This window comes from Ambystoma mexicanum, chromosome 12 (genome assembly GCF_040938575.1).
Source record: "Ambystoma mexicanum isolate Mex_15411 chromosome 12, UKY_AmexF1_1, whole genome shotgun sequence".
NCBI classification, from domain to species: Eukaryota; Metazoa; Chordata; class Amphibia; order Caudata; family Ambystomatidae; genus Ambystoma; species Ambystoma mexicanum.
Window position 1 is genome coordinate 461,110,773 of NC_090936.1, and position 23,390 is coordinate 461,134,162.

General features: G+C 49.5%; 1 protein-coding gene across 1 annotated transcript in view; it reads left to right on the top strand.

Moving 5' to 3' along the window:
- Positions 1-23,390, top strand: part of LRP6 (LDL receptor related protein 6) — a 1,542,295-nt gene that overhangs the window by 1,043,777 nt on the left and 475,128 nt on the right. The window lies entirely within an intron of this gene.

Below are 23,390 nucleotides of genomic sequence, written 5' to 3' on the forward strand. Positions count from 1 at the left end.
CGTCGAAAAAGGCAAAAGCGCCAACAGGGCCGCCGGAAGCTTCGCCAGTTCCCTCGGATCGTTCAGATCTGAAGCCTTCCCCGCATCCGCAACAGCGTTTTGCAACTGGGCAATCCAAATCAGCTAAAGGCGCTACTCCAAAACCTACACGCATCGAAGCGCATGAGCCCGACGCTTCGACGATCTCTAAGCCCTCAGTAGGCCCAAAAACTACGGCTAGGCCTCTACCCGGAAAAGCGACCGATAGCCACTCTAGCACTGCGGAAGGTACTACACCTGCCGATAAATCGGAGCCTTTGTCTCACAACGATTCGGCGACTTTCGAGAGCAGCATCGGGAGAATTGCGGCGGCGGTGGGCCTTATTCCGGTTTCACCTAAGGTTATGGTACAAGCCGCGGAAAACGGATTGGATTCCCGATTCTGATGACGCTTACAAGGATAGTCGAGAGCGCCTCTCCGACACCCTGAGAGACTCCTTTCGGCGCTGCACTGCGGGGAACATCGTTTCTCCTCACGTAGGCACGTTTGGGTCCTCTAAATGGACTACTGAAACATTCGAAGGGTATATGGATCGGCTGGAGCAGATTATCAGTTCCTCTGATCATCCTCCCCCAAAAAGGGCTCTGGTAGACCCTAACCTCCAAATTCAGGATGATCAGTCTCATGTTTTCCAAAAGGAAGACGTGGTCCAGATGGATACATATAGAGACATCTATAATGAAGAACAAGAAGCTTCTTTTCTGCAAAACTGAGGAGAACCAACAGGATACTACGGACAACTGGGAGGAAACCCAGCAGGAAGGTCAGGACCCATGGACACAGCAAGATCAGGACACTGATATGTGCCTAGACTCTCCTCCGTCCACCTCGGCTCACCAGGCCTCTCCTGTAGATGACCAAATGGCATTTAACTCCATGTTGAAGAAAGCAGTTGAATACTTTAAAATTGCCACTCGAGGCGGTACCTGAGCAAGAGTTTGTGGAGGATATCATTAAGGAAAAACCTATGGCGAGTCAATCTAACCCCTCATTAACTCGGTCACGAGACGGGCATCTCTATCATTAGTGTCACCTGCTCAAACACGGGCAGTGAACCCGGGAGTCGAAAAATTATTTCAACCTTCTCCTTCCGACCCTCTATACATCAAAGGGCACGCCATCCCAGATTCACTGGTAGTAAATACCAGTCGAAAGAGGGCAGGGGGTACCCCTTGCCACGGGAAAATCGCCACCGGACAAGGAGTCTAAGCGGCTGTATGCCCTGGGTAAACGTGTCACGTCAGCAGCTGCATACACTATACGGGTTGCTAATAATACTACTCTATTAGCAAGCTATGCTGATGCCCAATGGAATTTGCTCCAGGAAGGCCTCCAAGAGGTTCCCGTACCCGCCAAATCAAAGTTTCTCGCCATTGTAACGGAGGGAAGACTAGTTAACCAGAATGTGGTGAAGAACACCCTGGACACTGCGGCAACTGCAGGCAGGTCTCTTGCTCAAGGGACCCTACTGATAAGACACGCTTGGCTGCGTACATCAGGATTTAAACCTGAGACTCAGGCCTCCCTCATTAATAAACCCATTGTGGAGACTTACCTCTTCGGGAAAGCAGTGGATGAGGCTTTGGAAACAGCCAAGAAGGAGCATGAGACTCTAAAGTCTCTGCAACAAATTACACAGAAACCCTCCTCCCAGAGGGGTAATGACTCTCGGCAGTCCTTTCGAGGGCAAGCCTGTGCTGGTCCAAACAACTACGACAAGGGTAACTTCAAAACAAATCAAACATCTGGAAGCCCCACTTACTACCCCTCAAGGGGTTAGACACGCGGCAAGGGTAGAGGCAGAGGCCCCAATCCCAGAGGAGCCACAGCCTCTGGTCAGAAATGACCACCAAGTCCAGGTCCCCTCCCATGTCACCCCGGTCGGGGGGACGATTAACATCTTTCCTCAGGGCATGGGAGGGGAGAACTTCCGACCAGTGGGTCTTAAAGACGGTCGCCCACGGTTACTGCGTGGAATTCGTCCGACCTCCACAGTTAAGACCGCTGCGCTCACAGCGCCTTTCACCAGACCATCTGGAGATCCTGAATCAAGAGGTGGAAATACTGCTGGGAAAGGACGCCATAGAAGCCATCTGTATTCTTCAGGTAAACAAGGGTATTTATTCAGTGTACTTCCTTGTACCTACAAAGGATCTCACCATGCGCCCTGTTTTAGACCTGCGCCCAGTGAACAAGTTCTAAAACCCCAGAAGTTTTGCATGGTAACACCGCAGGAGGTGATCTCATTGCTGAAACAAGCAGACTTCATTGCAACATTGGACATGAAAGATGCATACTTTCATATTTCAATGTTGCCAGCGCACAGGAAATATCTAAGTTTCATGATCCAGGACAGACATTACCAATTCAAGGTACTCCCCTTCGGCATCGCCTCGGCGCAAGGGTGTTTACCAAAGTCCTGGCAGTGGCAGTGGCAGCTGCACACCTGCACAGACTATCAGTCCCAATTTACCCTTACCTCGACGAGTGGATCATCACAGGGGACTGGTTCGACGTTTGTTAATCGAACACCCATAAAACAGTAGATCTCCTCTTCAGCCTGGGTTTCTCAATCAACTAAACAAAATCCAGTTTTGTCCCCAGTCAAGTAAAAAATGTCTGGGGGCTCTAATTCAGGCGGAAGACGGTCTCGTCTTCCCCTCCAACGAGAGGGTTCAGAACATGCTTTCTCAGAACCCTCAATATGTAGCCAGTCGGGAGGTGATGGTATGCAAAGCCATGCGTTTGCTAGGGATGATGGCGTCATGCATATACTTGGTTCCCCACGCGCAGCTGCGCTTGCGTCCCATGCAAGAGTGGCTCAACAGCCAGTGGTGTCAGGCCAGCGGACAATGGGAAGATCTGTTAGTTGTCTCGCCAGCCCTCGTTCTCTCTCTGCAGTGGTGGTCAACAGAAAACCTCTTGAAGGGGGAAGACCTTCACCACCCCTGCAGTGGAAGCCACTCTCATGACAGACTCATCTCTCACGGGTGGGGGGGCGGCTCACCTGCTTCAGCAGACAGTGCACGGAGTGTGGTCCCCTCAAGTAACGTCCAACCATATAAACTAACTGGAGCTATTAGCAGTGTTCAAAGCATTGAAAGCCTTTCAGATGTAACTGCAAGGGAAGACAGCACTGATCCCAATGGACAGCACTACAGCAATGTATTACCTGAACAAACAGGGGGGCACTCATTCTCCAGGGCTTTCCAAGCTGTCCCAAAACATTTGGATATGGGCTCTCAAACACAAGATGTTTTTGTTGTCCAAACATGTTCCAGGGGAACTCAATCTTCTGGCAGACGTACTCAGCAGAGAATTTCCTCTGCCAGAAGAATACGAATGGCGACTGCACGAAGACGTGTCCAACGTCTTCGCAGAATGGGGTTTCCCAGAGATCAACCTGTTCGCTACTCAGGAGAACATCCAATGCCAAGACTACGCCTCAGGTACCCCCAGAACCGATCCAACCGTTCCAAGGGGAACGGTCTCTGGATAACTTGGTCGTGGAAATGTCTACGCTCCCCCTCCCCACCCCCCCTCTGACTCCCATTCTCAACAAGATAGTGCACAAGATGCACCAGGAACCAGTTACCATGATACTGGTGGCCCCCATGTGGGCCCGCCAACCCTGGTTCGCTCACCTGATTGAAATGTCCCTCTCCCCACCAGTCAAGCTGCCCTGCCCGTACAACATGCTGTCTCAGGACAGGGGGAGACCCTACACCCATCCCACAAACTCTGAACTTAGCAGCTTGGCTCCTGAGATCATAGAGTTTGGACACCTGCAACTCCCTCAGAGGTGCATGGACATACTCCGGGAAGCGAGAAAACCTAATGCACGTTATTGCTATGCCAGCAAATGGAAACGTTTTGTCATCTGGTGCAATTCCACGGGCGTCAATCCCATCGACTGCTCACCCTCGCACATTGTGCTGTATCTAACCCACCTGTTGGACACTGGGTTAGTCTTCAATTCCCTAAAGGTTCATCTGGCTGCTTTGTCAGCCTACACCACATCACAACAAAACGTGTAGTGGCGGAAAATACTGGTGATTAAAGCCTTTATGGAAGGGGTTAAGAGGATTTATCCTCCCATCTCTCACCCAGCCCCTGGATGGGATCTGAATGTGGTTTTGACCAGGCTCATGGGAGCTCCCTTTGAGCCTATGCATAAAGCGCGTCTGACTTATAAGACAGCCTTCCTAGTGGCTATCACTTCTATCAGAAGGGTTAGCGAACTACAGGCTCTTTCTGTTCTAGACCCTTTTGTTACAGTCCACAAAGATAAGGTAGTTCTGCGCACGCATCCCAAGTTTGCGCCTAAATTCATTTCGAAGTTCCATGTGAACCAATCAATTGAACTACCCACTTTCTTCTAGAACCCTACTAACATAGCCGAAAGAAGCCTTCACACACTGGACGTGTGCAGGGCAGTCATGTTTTACCTGGAAAGAACTAAACCGCTAAAAGACTGAACAATTCTTCGTTTCAGCGGCAGCTGGTAGAGAAGGGGATCCTGTCTCCAATTCTGCTATCTCAAGGTGGATTGTCAAATGCATCACACTATGTTACACTCTTGCTAAAAGAGAACTTCCCTTCAAGCCTAGAGCACACTCTACTCGAGGCACTGGGGCATCCATAGCATTCATTGCAAATCTTCCTCTTGAGTCCATTTGCAAAGCGGCAACCTGGAGTTCTGTACACACCTTTACAAAACACTATTGCCTCGACACCCATTCTAGGTCTGATTCTCAGGTGGGACAAGCAGTACTAAGACATCTTTTCTCTACTGTTGCTTCTCGCACCCCACCTCCAACTCCGGGTACTGCTCGCTAGTCTATGCATGTGATTCTAAGCAGATTAACAAGCATCAGAAGACTTGCATTACTTACCGTAAAAGCATTTCTGATGATTGTATCTGCTTAGATTCACATGCGCCCTCCCTACCTCCCTGCTCGGGGTGGAAGGAACATAGACTTCTTACTACTTTCTCTCTTTTATGTACTCACTCATGATAGCCTTGGGCTCCCTCATGGCAGAAAAAATACAATCGGAGGGACCGCAGTACGTGAGGGATTTTGGGTACTACACACGTCACCATAGGGATAGTGTTACAGGCACGCCTATGCTGACGTCCCCTTTCGGTCCCCGAAAGACGAGATGCAATACTCTGCGGTTACCACTGGATGTTGGACCATATGAACAGCATGTGAATCTAAGCAGATACAATAATCAGAAATGCTTTTACGGTAAGTAATGCATGTCATTCTTTACAGTAGACTTCCAGGGTCCTAGACTAGTAGGGTATTGCAAGCCCTTCTGCACTGCGAATTGCCTTTGACCTGCATTGGCATGAATCCTGTTTGGCATCCTTCCTTCTCTGGCTGTACAAGTCTCAGACCAGAAACTGAAGACCTTCAAGGGGGACTTCTCTGGTGTTCCCCGGGGTTGGTTGCTTCTTTGGCCGCACTTGTTGGATACAACTGGGACTTGCTCATGGTTTGGACATGGACTTTTTCCCATTGATTTCCATGGGAACACTGCATAAAATCCTGCAAATGTACTTTAAAGGCACTTAACTGTTTGACATTTATTATGGATCCACCCTTAATTCACAAGCTTCTCACCGAAGACTGGAGTTTTAGTATTTACCCTTGAATTAGAGAATTTAGTATGATGGATAACAGCACTACAATCTGGTCCATAGAGATGTTAGGATACTGTATTTACCCATGGGTGTTTTGTTTGCAACTATATCTAGGAGTGCATTGAGATTATTTCTGTTTAGTGTCATAAGTGTGTGCATAGCCTGACTTTTTAGTGGTCCACTGGACATTGTTTAAAATTGTTTAAGCTTGTTGCCCCCTTTAGGTACTACACTTAAATACTTGGTCTGTGTTTTAACTGTTTTATTGTGTACCTACAGGCTGTGGAGAATACAGTGACTGTTCATATATTACCACCTATTAGCATTATAATGTAGTGGGTTTAACGCCAGGTGCAGTTTATATCTTTAGGAGTGGGAATATTCTGCCAAGACCTTTACTCTTGGTGTGTTTATTTGCAAACACCATTTGTTGTAGGCGCCTTACAAATATATAAACTGCAGAGTATTGCAGTTGTTTTCGAAACTTGAGAAGGGAAGTTGACAGGGCGTGCCAGTAATATTATCCCTAGTGTGACGTCCACTGTACCCATGGTCCTTCACGCGTTGAGGTCCTTCAGATTGTTTTTTTCTGCCATTGTGAGCGGTCACTGCTCAGAGTTCAATTTCAGCTGACGCAATTTGCTTATGAAAAGTTTAAATATAGTTACTCTTTCTGTCCTTTTCTTTGACATCGACAAATTCATCGACGCGGTGGACAAGAAAAAAGACAAGGGCGGTCATTGTACAATGCATTTTTCCTCCCCTTCCCTTTATTGCCTGGCTGCCTTTCCCAGACATCGATAAAACACCCTTTAAATTCTGCCCCACATGTAATATAAAATTTCTGTGGATCGGCAAGTGTGTGTAACCTTTGTCTGAACCGTGACCACGACTAAGGGCACTTTCGAGCTTGCTTGCTCGTTAAACCAAAGACACTTAAAGATCGCAGAACCAAACTCTGGACCCATCACTCCATGCAGGCAGAGGCCGACGTGGAGAGAGCCTCCAGCGACAGTAGCGTCAAAGTCTTTTCGGACGGCGACGGGGGACATCAAAGTTCCCAAGTGCAAGCCCCCGACCCTAGAAGACAGGCAGGCAGCTCTGCTGTGGGGACGGCACACAGCGGCAAGAGCACTTCCACTTCCCACACTGAGCACATACCCCGCGGCGACGCGTCAGCACTGCCGACCAAACACCCACATTCGGTGTCTAGGGGGAGATCAGTAGTTTCCCTGTCCTCTGGGCACTCGAGGTGCCAGTCGTCCCCATGACAGGCCCCGTAAGACAAAGGACACCGCCCATCAAACTCCTTCGACCGAACACCGAGAGATGAAGCTGAGGTCCCTTCCAATGCCGAAACTCGAAATATTGCGTCGAAACCGGCTGGGAAGTCCAAAAATACACGGTTATGCGTACCACAGAGACAAGTCTCATAAGAACAAAGACAAGTCTCATAGGGACAAGTCTACCCCTTGCAAAGAATCTTTCTGTCCCAAGGGAAGGAGAAGAAGCAGAGGGTTCCTTAAGTGAGGCCTTACAAAATAAAGGCCTAACCACACCTACACCTCAGGTCCCTGCCATACCTTACCCGGGGGTCCTCCCCAGCTCTGCCCAGAGGTCGAAGTGGGCGGGAGCGGTGCTCCTATACTTTTTATTTTTCAGTTTCACTGTTCCTATACTTTTATTTTAAAAACAAACCGTTCCGGAACGGTTTATTTTTAAAATGAAAGTGTAGGATGAAGTTGACGCTTGCACTTCAGTGCACTGAACATTCCCTTAAATAGGTGTTTGTTTGGGGGTTTGGACTGTCTGTGGGAGGGAGCGCAGCGATGGGGTTTGTGGAGAGTGGGGCAGACTGACATGGAACATAGCTCCACTACTTCTTTTCGTACACTTCGACCAGTGGCTCTGCCCTATAGTCAGCAGAGGACATTGATAGGGTGATGTCCAGAAATACTTTTTTTGCATATTTCGTTGAAAAAATCAGTCGGGCAATACGACATTTTCATATCGCACATTCCACTCCCCAGCCACTGTCTTCCACTCCCCAGCCACTGTCTTCCACTCCCCAGCCACTGTCTTCATCCCAGCCCCCAGCAAAAAGGTCTTGCACCGTTGCTGACCTCTGACATGCATACAGACACTTAAGGGGATCATGACGAATATCAATATTAGGATGGTGATGATGGTAATGATGAGGCAGAGATATATACTATGTCTTCTCCAATGCAACAAGATCCCCCAGTCCCTTATTCTCCAGTAGATAATCAGCCCTTATTCAATGATTTATTAATCAAAGCAGCAGAGCACTTTGGTATTCAAACACAGGAGACTCGGCAAGACAAAGATTGTATTGAGACAAAAAAGCTGCTACGAAGTTCATCCCCCATCTTGAAGTCGGTCCAGAGAAGAATCCAACTTTCGCTGTAAACTCCCTATCAAAGAAGGACAATAAACCTGCAGATAGAAAAACTATTCTGCCCGGCGCCATCTGATCTTTTATATATTGGGGACAGCTTAAGCCGGATTCGTTCACTGTATGACTGCCATAAATGGGCTGAGATTACGGCCCTCATCGAGACTGCTCCAGTGCCTTTAAAGTCTAAACTTGCCTTAGTTGCAGCGGAAGGCAAAGCCACTGCCAGCAGCTTGCTGAAGAACAACCCCGACACCGCAGATAATGTGGGCCGTATTATTGCAGAAGGAACCAATCGGGCTTCAAGCGTAAGACCCAGGCAACATTACTCAACATGCCAGTGGAACCAACAGTACTTTTCGGCAAAGTAGTAAAGGACGCTCTAAAATCAGCCAAAGAGGAATATGACACCCTCAAATCCCTTGGGCAACTGACTAACAAACAACCTGGCCAAAGAGGCGGGAGGAACAATTTTCACCGCTTTAATGGCCAAAGTTCACAAAGAGGGTCTGGATACGGACAAAATCAGAATTCATCATGGAACAACCAGGGTCAAGCGTACCAGGGTTATCCAAGAGGCCAGCGCAGATCCTGAGGCCGGGAGAGATCCTCCACATCTAGAGTTGGAGGAAGGCCTCCCAAACAATGACAGCCCGCTACAGGTCCCCTCCCATGCTTCCCCAGTAGGGGGACGGATTTCACACTTCACCCACGCATGGGAGGTAATAACCACAGACAAGTGGGTGTTATGTACAGTAGCGGGGGGTTATTGTGTGGAGCGTCTAGAAAAAACATCGAAACAACACCTTGCCAAAGGAAGACAACAAGGGAAGAACAACTCATCCTGGTAGAAGAAGTCAACACGCTGCTCCTCAAAGACACCATCGAGATTGTGCAGTCCAACGAGGTAAACAAGGGTTTTTATTCAACATACTTCCTTGTGCCAAAAAAAGATCGAACTATGCACCCAGTATTCGACGTACGCCCTGCAAACACTTATGTAAAGCCACAAAAGTTCTGCATGGCGACGCTAAGAGGTAATCCCCCCCCCCTGCTAAAGTGGGGGATTACATGGCAACATTGGATAGGAAAGATGCCTATTTTCATATTTCAATGTTCCCAGCGTACAGAAAACTCTTGCGGTTCAAAGTAGCAAACCAGCACTACCAATTCAAGGTGCTACCCTTCGGAATAGCTTCAGCTCGAAGGGTATTCAAGGTACTGGCGGTGGTGGCTGCACACCGGCACAGGGAGGCAATCCCAGTGTACCCCTACCTGGACGACTGGCTGATCACAAGAGAAACACCCCATCTTTGCAAACAAAACACACAAAGAACCATAAACCTTCTCTTTCAGTTGGGCTTCTCAATAAATGAGAAACAATCAAGTCTTGTACCAAACACAACAAAACAGTTCCTAGGAGCTGCATTAGATACAGGAACAGGCTTAGTCTTTCCATCCATGGAAAGAATGCAGAACATGCTTCAGCAGAAACCCCAGTATCAAGCCGGTCTCCAGATAAGCGTACGCAAACCAATGCATTTGCTAGGCATGATGGCATTGTGCATATATCTAGTCCCACACACACGTCTGCACATGCAACCAATGCAGGAGTGGTTGGCGAAACAGTGGTCTCGGGGAAGTGGTCAGTTTCGCCAACACTAGTTCAAAACCTACGCTGGTGGTCAAGGGAAAATCTGTTGGAAAACCCTTCCACGATCCGGAAGTTTAAGCGATTGTCACAATAGACGCATCACTCTCCGGGTGGGGGGCTCATTACCTTCACCACACAGCACATGGTCTGTGAACTCGCATCACGGCACAGAACCATATCAACCTGTTGCAACTACTAGCAGTATTCAAAGCACTTAAAGCTTTTGAAGCGCAACTGACAAACCAGTCGGTTCATATTCTAACGGACAGCACAACTGCGATGTTCTACATCAACAAACAAGAGGGCACACACTCTCCAAGTCTGTCCGAGTTGGCGCAGAAAATATGGAAATGGGCACTCATACAGGGGATATCCCTATCTTCCCAACACGTTCCAAGGGTACTCCACAGAGATCCCCTACCAGAGGAGTACGAGTGGCAACTCGACTCAAGTTTCGTAGACCAGACCACATCTTCTCTCAGTGGGTTACCCCAAGCTAGACTTGTTTGCTAAAAGAGAAAACAAGCATTGCCCAGACTTCGCGTTCAGGTTCCCCCAGCCAGACTCCAAAGGAAACGCCCTCTGTATGAAGTAGTCAGGGAAATTTGCTTACGCTTTTTCCCCCTTGACTCCATTAATGAGCAGGATAGTGAACAAGATGCACAGAGAACAAATGCCGCTCATCCTAGTTGCTCCCATATGGGTGAGGCAACCGTGGTATCCACATCTGCGCAAACTGGCGATGTGCTATCCCATCAAACTCCTGTACCAAACCAACCTATTAACCCAACACGGGGGGACAACATTGCACCCACAACCACACTCAATGAACTTGGCAGCATGGCTCCTGAAGTCAGAGTCCGGACACCTTGATCTACCACAGCGGTATATGGATATCCTCAAGGAGGCACGTAAACCAAACACTAGACACTGTTATTTCAACAAGTGGAGGAGATTTGTAATTTGGTGCTGGTTAAAACAAATACACCCCATAGAATGTACTCTTCACACATTCTAAATGATATGCTGCACTTGTTACATTCAGGGTTAGTATTCAACTCTATAAAGGTCCACCTGGCGGCTTTATCAGCTTATACCACTGCTCAAAGTAAAGTATCAATTCCAATCATTAAGGTATTCATGGAGGGAGTAAAAAGACTCCACCCTCCAATTTCGAACCCACCGCCAGGATGGGATCTCAATGTCGTACTAGCAAAGCTCATGGGTCCCCCATTCGTGCCTATGCACAAGTCAAGCTTTAAACACCTGACATACAAGACTGCCTTCTTAGTGGCTATTACTTCCATAAGAACAGTTGGTGAATTGCAAGCATTGTCAGTGCAGGACCCTTTCTTTATCACCCATAAAGATAAATTGGTTTTACATACTCATCCTTGGTTCTCACCTAAATTCCTTTCCAAATTCCATCGGAACCAATCTATTGAGCTTCCGGCTTTCTTTCAGAATCCAACTAGCTCAGCTGAGGTAAAACTCCACACACTGGATGTGAGGAGGGCAGTCCTTTACTATGTAAACAAGACCAGGCCGCTTAGGAAAACAGATCAACTCTTTGTCTCTGTAGCACCAGGCAGAGAAGGAGACCGCATTTCCAAGAATGCCATCTCCAGATGGATAGTCTGATGTATACAATTATGCTATTCATTATCAAACAAAACGCTGCCTTTTACACCAAGAGCTCACTCCACACGGAGCACAGGAGCTACTCTGGATTTTATCGCAAATGTACCCTGAGACAGCATTTGAAAAGCAGCTACATTGAACACAGTACACACTTTCACTCGGCACTAATACATGGACACCCATTCCAAAGCAGATACACAGGTGGGGCAAGCGGTTCTAAAACATCTATTTGCCGCTGCTCCTTCTCACGACCCACCACCTTCTCCTAACACTGCTCGCTAATCTATGCTTAGCATGTGATCTACGCAGAGTACACAAGCCTCAGAAGGGATACATTACTCAGATCACATGCTGTGTATAGGCCGACATCTAGTGGAAGCTGCAGAGTATTACAGTTGTTGTTTTTGAAACTCGAAAAGGGACGTCGGCAGGGCGTGCCAGTAATACTATCCCTAGTGACATCCACTGTACCCATGGTCCTTCACGCGTCATGGTCACTCGAATAGTTTTTTTCCGCCACCATAGACGGACGCTATTTCGCAGAGTTCCCTTTCGGCTTGTCGCCATTTATTATACAATTAACAATAGTTTTTCTTACTGTCCTTTATATCCACCAGCTATCGAGACCGTCCGACAGAGGTGGAGTAAAGAAACGACTGTTGAAGACCCCCGTCGATGGATCCGTTCCAAGGCTGCTCCGGGCTTCGGCCCACACACTAGGGAGAGATGGGCGAGGACATATTAGAATGTATATACCCCTTACTCCTACGTCCAGTCCCCTTTCCTCCATACTTATGGGACATCTCTCCGTCCTGTGGGACGGGACCAGAGCACTTTGTAAAAAGCATCCACATTTTTTTCAAAAATGTGTCCCTCCTCTCTTTCCTGCGCGGGGCCCGGCACGCAGCCGTAACCCCGCCCACCTTGGCTCCGCCCCACGCATCACCCATCAGTCCTTTTCTCCGCACGATCGGGGCCGGACGCACTTGCATCCTCGGAAGACTTTCTTCCCCGTTTTCCTCTCTGGCTCTCGCTAGCTAGTCTGTCTATGTCTTTTAAACTAGATTTTCCAGACTGGTCATCGTGTCACCGTCGATTCGCAAGGGCGGATCCCCATCCTCTTTGTTTAGAGTGTTTGGGTCCAGAACACCGTTTGGACTCCTGTTTTTACTGTGACTCCCTTTCGGTCCGGGCACTTCAACGTCGGTTGGAGTGGTGGGAGGAGGTGTTCGGACGAACTCCTCCTTCTCATCTTCAGGCGCTCATCGACGAGAAGAAAAAACGCCCGGTAAATTCTTTACTTTTCAGAGCAGCCCGGCCGGGGGATACCTTTCCGGGTTCCTCTCGGGCCGGGAGGGGCGTTGATCGCTCTGTTACCGGGGTTCGCCCTGAGGTGCCTGTCGGGCCTAATAATTCTACCAGTGTTTTCTTCGAGGGTCTCCGTAAGGGGTCTGTGTTCACCAGAGTACGCTCCGAGGCCCCTCCTGTGGGGGCTGTTTGTAGACCCAGTTCTACTGAGTCATGGGGTACCGGAGCTTGCTCTGAAGCCGCTCTTTCGGCTTCCCTCAAAAACCAAACCGGGGTGCGCCCCGAGGTCTTGGCTGGGCTTGAGGTTACCGAACGGATGTTCGAGGCCCGTGCCGATAAGGCTTCTACCAGGCCTAGGTCCGAGGTCCCTCGTACAGAGGCTAAGGCTACCAACAGTTCGGAGGGGTTGCTCACCGTTCCTGCTCTTGTGGTGACACCAGATCTGTTGAGGGGGCAAAGAAGAAAGTTTCTTCTTTTACCGCCAGTGCCGAGGCTCTTCCTTCGAAGGCTCAGTTGGCGGTTGGTATGTCGCAGAAACATTCCAGGCCTCATAGTACCGGCTCTGCCGAGATTCCTTACGTTAAGGCTAAAATTAAGACCCCTGACCCATCGACTGGGACCCCTGCCTCACTTCCTCAAGTGCCGCAGTTCCCCTCAGATGAGGACAAAATAGCGGCCGTTCCCGCCACGACCGCAGCGGCCATTTTAGGTACTACCCCTACAACTATGCCATCGGCCCCTGGTGTAGGGTTCGGTCCTTTTGGTGAACTTAAGGTCCCTTGTGTGCATCCTTACCGGCCGGTTTATGATTGGAACGCCCGGATGCCTCTTCCGCACAATGTTAAGTTGCCCGAGGGGGTGGCTCCCTTGATGTATGTGGATACGTTGGCGGAGGGGCAGGTGTGGCACCCTTCCCCGTTACGTCCCTGGATTTGTCCACCTCATGAGAGGCCTCCTCAGGTTCCGAAACAATCTCCTGAGGATGCCTTTTTTGGTAAATTTCAAGCACTTATGCGCACCGACCCCATGAGGGAATATTTCAAAGGGCTTTTCAAGGAGATATGTCCACCTGCGCCTCCGGCTCCACCCGTTCCGCCGGTGGTCCCGCCGGCGCCTTCCGTGCCCGTGGTACCTCCCCCTGCGCTTCCGCCTTTGCCACCATTGTCCCCAGTGGACAAGGCAGTGCCTGACACGGCTCAGCAGGATCCTGACCTGTCAGATGACCCTCAAGGCGATCAGGACAACGAGGACCTTCCCCGCTCTATCAGAGCTTTCCATGACCGGGTGCTGGACATGATGAGTTTCTTAGATGTTCCGGTGCCCGAGGCACCTGCTCCGCAGGAGGGCGTGCTTTCTGGGCCGTTCACCTTGTCTCCTTTGGAGCGTACCGGCCTGTTCTTGCAGAAGGACGTTCTGGCCGAGGTCCGAAGAGTTTGGGAAAAGCCACACTCGGGATGTTTTGTCAATAAAAAGATTGACGTGAGATACAGGCTGCATTCTTCGGAAGAAGTGGCCTTATGGTCTTGTCCGCCTCCCTCCTCCACAGTTGTGGCTGCAGCTACGTTGCAATCCAGACCTGCAGCATCCTCCTCCGCGACGGCTACTCAGGTCTTGGGAAAGGAGGACAAGCGCCTGGACTCCCTAGGGAGGAAAATCTTGGCCAATTCGGCCTTACAACTCAGGCAGGATAATGCAGAATTGATTTTGGCGGCAGCTAACATGCGGATGTGGAGAGGTCTGTCAGAGTTTGAGGAGCACATTCTGGTCGAGAAGTTGGAAGATTTCAGAGGGGGCCTTTCCGATGCCAGGGTCTTGGCCCAGGATCTCCTGGAGGTTGCGGCTCATCACGTAGACCCCTCGGCTCAGGGCCTGATGCTTGGGGTTGATACCTCTCAGCAAGCGTGGCTGCATGCCACTAAGTTTTTGAAGGAAGTGCAAGACAAGGTTCTGGACCTTCCATTCAATGGTAAGGAGTTTTTTTACTCTTCTACTGTTGTAGAGCTCACCAAAACCAATGATAGCACTCAGACGGCTAAATCATTGTCTGTTCCGGTTAAAGCTCCTTTCAAGTCTCAAAGACCGTTGTCGCAAAGTCGACCTTCCTCTGGTTTTAGGGGCTTCCTCGACCGCAAATCTTGCAGAGTGGATACTCCTGCGGGGAATAACCGCCGTAGACAACAGCGTACGCGGTTTTTCTCCCGCTCCTCAGCCTTCTCGTCAGGTTCAGGTGGCACCACCACTGATAAGCCTGCTAAATGAGGGTTTTCCGCGCTCGCACGAGACCCCGCTGGGAGGACGCATTGCGTCTCATTGGGAGGCGTGACAGACCATCACAGAAGACAGATGGGTCTAGTCAGTCGCTCGATCGGGTTTCCGCTTACCTTTACTTCCTACCCCACCCCTCAACCCTCCTTTTCAGCTGTCGGGCTCACCCTCCCTCAAGGCCGAGATTCAGAAACTTCTGCTCCTCAGAGCTGTGGAACCCGTTCCCCTTGTGGAGCGAGGGGAGGGCTTCTACTCCCGGCTGTTTACGGTGCCCAAACCCAACCAGGCTGGCCTGCGCACCATCCTAGACCTTTCCCAGTTCAACCTTTTCCTACCCCAAGAGAAATTCAAGAGGATCCCGCCCGGCCAGATTCGCTCCTCTTTGCAGAAGGGCGATTGGCTCAGCGTGGTGGATCTTCAGGATGCGTACATGCATATCCTGATTTGGAATCCACACAGGAGATACCTCTGCTTCTCTTTGGGAGAGGAGCACTTCCAGTTTCGGGTGCTTCCTTTTGGCCTCAGCTCGGCGCCGCATGTCTTCACGAAGATGATGTTGGTGATTGTGGCCTATCTTCGTCTCCCGGGTATCCATGTGTATCCCTATTTGGACGACTGGCTCCTACGCAGCCCTTGTCAGTTAGCAGCGGGCAACCTCCAGTCTCTTCTTCAGCTCCTGTTGCATCTTGGGCTGTCGGTGAACTGGCGGAAATCCTCCATGATGGTCTCACAGGACCTGACTTTCCTGGGTGTTCGTTCGAACACGATCAACTGCCGAGTGAATCTGAACGGGGACAGAATGGCGGATCTGTTGGCCACGTGTCAGATGTTTGCGCAGTCGGAGAGCATGTCGGCCTGGTGGTTCCAGAGGCTTCTGGGCCTCATGGCCTCGTGTGTACTGGCTCTTCTGCTTGCTCGTCTAAAAATGAGACGGACCCAGATGGCTCTTCGGAGTTCCTGGCGTCAGGCTGTGGACCCGGATTCCAAGCAGATGATGATTCCGGATTCCATGAGTGGACCTGGACTGGTGGTCATCTCTCAGCAACTTGTCAGTGGGCGCGGGGTTTCAGGACCCAGCCCCCATTGTGACTATCACGACGGACTCCTCCCTTTTGGGGTGGGGTGCGACGTTTAGATCTTCTTCAGGTCTCGGACCTCTGGTCGCCTCAGGACAAGCGCCTGCACATAAATCATTTGGAGCTTCTGACGATCTTTCTGGCGCTCAAGGCGTTCAGACCGCTCACTGTCAACAAGGTCTTCCGCATAAGAACAGACAATGTGGTATCAATGTATTACATAAACAAGCAAGGGGGAACGAAGTCTCCTCCTCTCGTGGACCTGTCCATCCATATTTGGCAGTGGGCCGTGCTTCATGGGGTCTGGCTGCTTGCAGTGCACATCCAGGGCCAGCTGAATGTCACTGCGGATGCCCTCAGCCGGCGGACAGTGGTCAGCTACGAGTGGGAGTTGAAGGCGGAGATCCTCTCATGGATTTTCTCGCGTTGGGTCACACCAGAGGTGGACCTCTTCGCCACGGCGGTAAACGAGAAGCTTCTTCAGTACGCCTCCAGAGGGGGGCTGGGAGCCTCCTCTCTTGGGGACGCTCTCAAGATTACATGGCACAACATGAGAGCTTACGCCTTCCCGCCTCTTCCCCCTAGTTCATCGAGCAATTTGGAAGTTGAAGAGCTCTGTCAACTGTTCTCTTCTACTGATAGCTCTGTGGTTGCCGGCCAGATTTTGGTTTTCAGAACTTCAACACCTGTTGGTGTGTCCGCCGAACAGGTTACCAGTAACTCCAGATCTTCACCAAGGGGACCAACAGATGTGGCACCCCTCCCCACAATCGCTCAACTTGGCGGCATGGTGCCTGAGTTCAACTCTCTAGAGCGTTTGGGCTTGTCTGCTGATAACATGCACATTATCCAGGCAGCCAGGAAACCCTCGATCAGATCCCAATACAAGAGTAAATGGCTCAGGTTCTGTCATTGGTGTTTGGAAAAATAATTGGACCAGAGGGTGGCAACGATTGACACGGTGCTGTCCTTTGTATCCTCCCTAGCAGAGTCAGGGGTTCATGTTCTGTCTTGCAGGACTTATCTCTCAGCGGTTTCCGCTTACCTCTCTACAGACCGGTGTTCTTATTCTCGAACTAACCCGGTGGTGAAGAGACATTTTGCTGGCTTGACACGCATCTACCCTCCGTTTCGTAGTCCGCACCCGCCTTGGGACCTAAATGTAGTCCCGACGGCGCTGTGCCATAAACCCTTTGAGCCAATGGCTACGGTTGACCTCAAGTACGTGTCCTGGAAAGTATCCTTTTTGGTCGTCGTCACGTCAGCGAGGAGAGTGAGTGAGTGAGCTCCAGGCATTGTCGGCAGAGCACCCTTTCTTGGTCTTTCACAAGGACAAGGTAGTCCTTCGGCAAACCCAGCTTTCCTACCAAAGGTAGTGACCGAATTCCATCTGAATCAGTCGATTTCCCTCCCGGTCTTTTTTCCGAACCCTCCCTCGCAGGCGGAAAGGGTTCTACACTGCCTGGATGTCCGAAGAACTCTTAAGTTCTACCTGGACAGGACTTCCGAGCTTTGGAGTTCTTCCCAACTTTTTGTGACCTTCGGTAACCCTCAGGGCAGGCCGCCGTCTAAGGCATCTATTTCCAGATGGATTGCTGCCTGTATCACGGAGTCTTTCATCGTCCAAAAGCTGAAACCTCCTAAAGGTATCCATGCACACCTGGTGCGGGGCAAGGTAGCCGCGGTTGCTTTTCAGAAGTATGTTCCCTCGGAGTCCATCGCTAAAGCGGCTACTTGGGCCTCCCCGTCTGCTTTCTGTAACCATTACTGCCTCGATATGAGCTCTAGAGCTGACGCTCAGTTTGGCCACGCTGTGCTGAAGAACCTGTTTCAGTAAGGGGTATTTCCATCCACTCATAGTTCCTGTAAGGAGTGCTTGGGAATCTCCCATAAGCATGGAGGAAAGGGGACAGGACGTAGGAGTATTACCAGGTTACTCACCATAGTGATCACCTTACTCCTAGTCCATGGTCCCCTTTCCTCCATATGCCCACCCGCCGTCCCCTCTAATAGGGTTCCTCTGTTATTGCTAATGGGTCTTTGACCCTGCGATAGAAAAGGACTGATGGGCGATGCGCGGGGCGGAGCCAAGGTGGGCGGGGTTACGGCCGCGTGCTGGTCCCCGCTCAGGAAAGAGAGGAGGGACACATTTTTGAAAAAAATGTGGATGCTTTTTACAAAGTGCTCCGGTCCCGTCCCACAGGACTGAGAGATGTCCCATAAGTATGGAGGAAAGGGGACTAGGAGTAAGGTGGTCACTACGGTGAATAACCTGGTAATTTTGTACAATACACTAGTCTACCTGCCGTGTCATTTCGTTATGCAAAGGACCCCCTTTAAATTGTGCCCTAAGTGCAACAAGAAGTTCCTGTGGGTCGACAAACACCTTTTGTGTAACCTGTGTCTCCCTCGGGACCACATTTAGGGTTCCTGTTGAGCGCGTAGACTCTTCAAACCCAAGACATTGAAGGACCGCTTAACTAAACAATGGGCCCACCACGCCAGGCAACTCGGGGCCATGGAAGTGAACGCTGCAGTATCTGACGGCGAAGGAGACTGGGTTACTCTGGTTTCCCAGGCGCAGGCCCCCGACCCCAACAGACAGGCCGGCGGCCATGTTATGGGGGACTACACTTGGCGGCGAAAGTGTTCTCACTACCCCTCCCCCTGAACCTCCACCAAACATACAACCTACCTCCGAGACTCAACACACGGGTCGAGCAAATGGGAATGCGTGACATCTAGGGAGAGGTCTGTTGAATCGCTGGGCACTCCTGATTGAGATTGCCACATGACAGGCACAGACTATCGAAAGACCGAACAGACATCGCGGATAAAAATATTCCCGAAGATCGTGAGTCAGCTGACGAGATGTCGATCTGACCATACCCGAGATTTGACGTTCTGCCGAGATTCGATGTTCTGTATCGATAGCAGTAAAATAAAGCTCATACGGGCCGGACTAGCTCAGCTAGTAAAGAAGCATGTACCGGAAGGCCTTGTAAAGTCAAGGAAGTCTAAGAAGAGCTCCTCTAAGACCCCTGGTAGGGAGAAAACACAGAAGGATAGGTTCCCTCATAAGAGTAAGGATCCTCAGACACAGGATTCCGTGGCTTCAGCCTTAAAGAAGGCTACACCTTCTAATGTAATCCCGCCCACTCCAGAAGATTTAGGTCTCCCACCTCAACCTATGGTCATTCCTAGTTCTGCCCAATGGTCATCTGAAGATATAGATAGGGTCATGAGAAAGAATGTCTTTCATGGCAAATTTTTATGAGCAAGACCTTAACTACTTAACAGGTTTTCACTCCACCCCTCCCACAACTGCGGCCCCTGGGTCGCAGAACCCTGTTGAATCCCCTGCTAAAAGGTCTCACCCCGGTGAGCCAGCGCAAGATCCAACTATAATTGACTTAAATGACCCTGACACTGATCATAAAGATCTCTATGGCCCAGATGCTGCAGACCGTTATTATAGGGAAAATGAGGAGGATGAGCCAGATACAGACATGTACATCATAGACTCACCAGTTGATCAAGACCCCCCTATTGTAGATTCACTCATAGATAATCAACCTCTTCTGAACAAGGTACTTATCAAAGCGGCTGAGCATTTCCAAATATCTACCCAAGAGGATCCACAGGACAAGTATTTCGTTCATGAAATCTTGGGCAATAGAAAGGCCGTTACTCAGTTGATTCCACTACTAAAGTCTGTCCAGCGAATGGTACAACTCTCGCTGGAGACACCCAAACAGACGAGGGCAGTGAACCCACGCATAGAAAAACTTTTCATACCTGCTCCATCAGAACCGCTATACATTAGGGGGCAGCTGAATCCTAACTCGCTAGTTGTTACTACAACAAGAAAGAGCCGTTACTCCCCTAGCTTCCTCTGAGGCTCCCCAAGACAAAGAAAGCAAGAGGCTGTACACAACGGGCAGGAAGGTGGCCTCTTCTACTGAATTCCAAACCAGGATTGCTAATAACTATACCTTATTAGCTAGTTATAACTGCCATAAATGGGTCGAAGTCTCATCGTTGCTCTCGTCAGCCCCAGAATCCCTCAAGACTCAATTAGCACTGGTGGCTGCAGAAGGGTGGGCAGTGTCAAGCTGCCTGCTAAAGAGCAGTCTTGACGCTGCGGACACCGCCGGCAGAATCATAGCTGAGGGAACCATTATTAAGCATCACTCTTGGTTACGTCAATCGGGTTTAAACCAGAGACTCAGGCTACTCTCAATAACCTGGTCGTCGAGCCCAATGTACTCTTCGGCAAGACCGTCGAGGACGCCTTGAAGACATCCGAGGAAGAATATGATACACTGAAATCATTGGGCCAATTGACCAATAATAAACCTGGCCAAAGGGGAAACAGCAATTTTCATCACACGCGAGGACAATTTTTCCAGAGGGGTTCCTATAATCAAAATCTGGGTATGGCCTGAACAATCGAGGCCAAGCCTCTCAGAAATACCAGAGAGGACTGCGCAGATCACGTGGTCGGGGAAGGGTTTCCTCCTCCGGAGGTGGTACCCCACCTCCGAATTAGTGACATACCGCTTCAGGTGCCCTGCTATGCATCTCGAGTAGGAGGGCGCATTTCCAAATTCACCCAAGCATGGGAGGGAATCGCCTCAGACAGATGGGTGCTATCCACCGTAGCGGGCAGATATTGTATAGAGCTTCTCGAGCATCCACGGAATCGCCCCCCATGCCAGAAAACCCACTCCAAAGAAGACCAACGCATCCTCCTCGAGGAAATTGTCACAGTGCTCCAAAAGGGTGCCATAGAATTCGTCCCGGCCAACCAGGTCAACAAGGGTATTTATTCAACCTACTTCCTTGTGCCAAAGAAAGATCTAACAATGCGCCCACTATTAGATTTGCGCCCTGCAAACAAATATGTCAAGCCACAAAAGTTCTGCATGGAAACGCTACAAGAGGTAATCTCTCTACTAAAAAAGGGGATTACATGGCAACACTGGATATTCTTGCATTTCAAAATAGTGAACCAGCCCTAACAATTCAAAGTGCTCCCCTTCGGATTAGCATCTGCTCCAAGGGTATTCATGAAGCTACTGGCGGTGGTGGCAGCACACCTGCGCAGGGACGCAATCCCAGTGTACCCTTACCTGGACAACTGGCTGATTACAGTGGAGTCTCCCCTGATTTGCAGGCAAAACATTCAAAGAACTATCAACCTTCTCTTTCAATTGGGCTTCTCCATCAATGAGAAAAAATCGAGCCTAGTGCCAAGCACAACCAAACAGTTCCTAGGAGCTGTCTTAAACACAGAAGACGGGTTGGTCTTTCCGTCAGAGACAGTCGAAAACATGTTACTGCAAATACCACATTATCAGGCCGGCCACCTGATAAGGGTGCTCAAAGCTTTGTGTTTGCTAGGAATGATGGCATCTTGCATTTACCTGGTACCACACATGCGCATGAAACCCATGCAGGAGTGGTTACACCCCCCCACCCAACACCTCTCATGAAGAAGGTGGTGAACAAGATCCACAACAAACAGATGACGCTCACCCTAGTTGCTCCTATGTGCGCAAGACAACCTTGGTATCCACATCTGCACACACTGGCAATGTGCGATCCCATCAAGCTCCCATGGCCGACCAATCTACTCTCGGCACGGAGGGGGCGGGGGGGAAATATCAGTGCACACTCAACCTCACTCAATGAACTTGGCAGCATGGCTCATGAGGTCATAGAGTTCGGACATATTAACTTACCACAGAGGTGTATGGATATCTTGAAGGAAGCAAGAAAACCTAACACTAGACACTGTTATTTCGACAAGTGTCAGATTTGTATTTTGGTGCCAGTCTAAACAAATTAACCCCATAGAATGTACTCCATCACACATTCTAACTTATATGTTCCACTTGCTAGATTCAGGGTTAGTATTCAACTCTTTCAAGGTCCACCTGGCGGCCTTGTCAGCCTACACCACCTCCCACAATAAGGTCTCATGGTGGAAGGTGCCTGTCATCAAAGCATTAATGGAGGGGGTAAAGAGAATTAACCCTCCAATTTCTAATCCGCCGCCAGGATGGGATCTTTATGTTGTGCTCGCTAAGCTCATGGGACCTCCTTTCGAACCGATGCATAAGTCTAGTCTTAAACACCTAACTTACAAGACTGCCGTCTTAGTTGATATTTCTTCCATAAGAAGAGTTAGTGAAATACAAGCATTGTCAGTGCAGAATTCTTTTTGTTATACACAAGGACAAGCTGGTTTTACGTACTCACCCTAGGTTCTACCCTAAGTTCATCTCTAAATTTCACGTAAACCAATCTATTGAGCTACCGGATTTCTTTCAAAACCCCACCATCTCAGCTGAGGTAAATCTTCACACACTAGATGTGAGGAGGGCGGTCCTTTACTATATAAACCAGACCAGATCATTAAGGAAAACAGACCAACTGTTTGTCTCCATAGTAGTAGGCAGAGAAGGAGACCGCATTTCTAAGAATGCCATCTCCAGATGAATAGCCAGATGTATACATTTGTGCTATTCATTATCAAACAAGACACTGCCTTTCACGCCTAGAGCTCACTCCACATGGAGCACAGGAGCCACTCTGGCCTTCATTGAAAATGTCCCTCTAGACAGCATTTGCAAAGCAGCTACATGGAGCTCAATACACACTTTCACTCAGCATTACTTCATTGACACTCATTCCAAGGCAGATGCACAGGTGGGTCAAGCAGTTTTAAGACATCTGTTCGCCATGAAGTTTCTCGCATCCCACCACCTTATCCTAACACTGCTCGCTAATCTATGCACAGCATGTTATCCAAGCAGATTCCACAAGGCCCCAAAGTGATACATTACTCACCATAATCGTATTTCTGATGCTTGTATATGCTTAGATTCACATGCGACCCACCCTTCCTCCCCACGGAGAGAAGGTGCATGGATGCTTATGAGCTTGTCTGATGCGAATCTGCTTGGATAAAATAACAATCTGAGGGGCCTCGACTTGTGAAGGACCATGGGTACAGTGGATGTCACACTACGGATAGTATTACTGGCAAGCCCTTTCGACGTCCCTTTTCGAGTTTCGAAAACAACCTTAATACTCTGCAGCTTCCACTAGATGTCAGCCTATGCACAGCATGTGAATCTAAGCAAATACATGTATCAAAAAAGTGATTACAGTGAGTAATGTATTATATATATTTCTGATGTTTGTTAATCTGCTGAGAATCACATGCTGTGCATAGGTCCGGCATCCAGTGGTCACTGCGGAGTATTGCATTTTGTTTTTCGTAGTCGAAAAGGGACGTCGACAAGGCGTGTTTGAAACACTATCCCTAT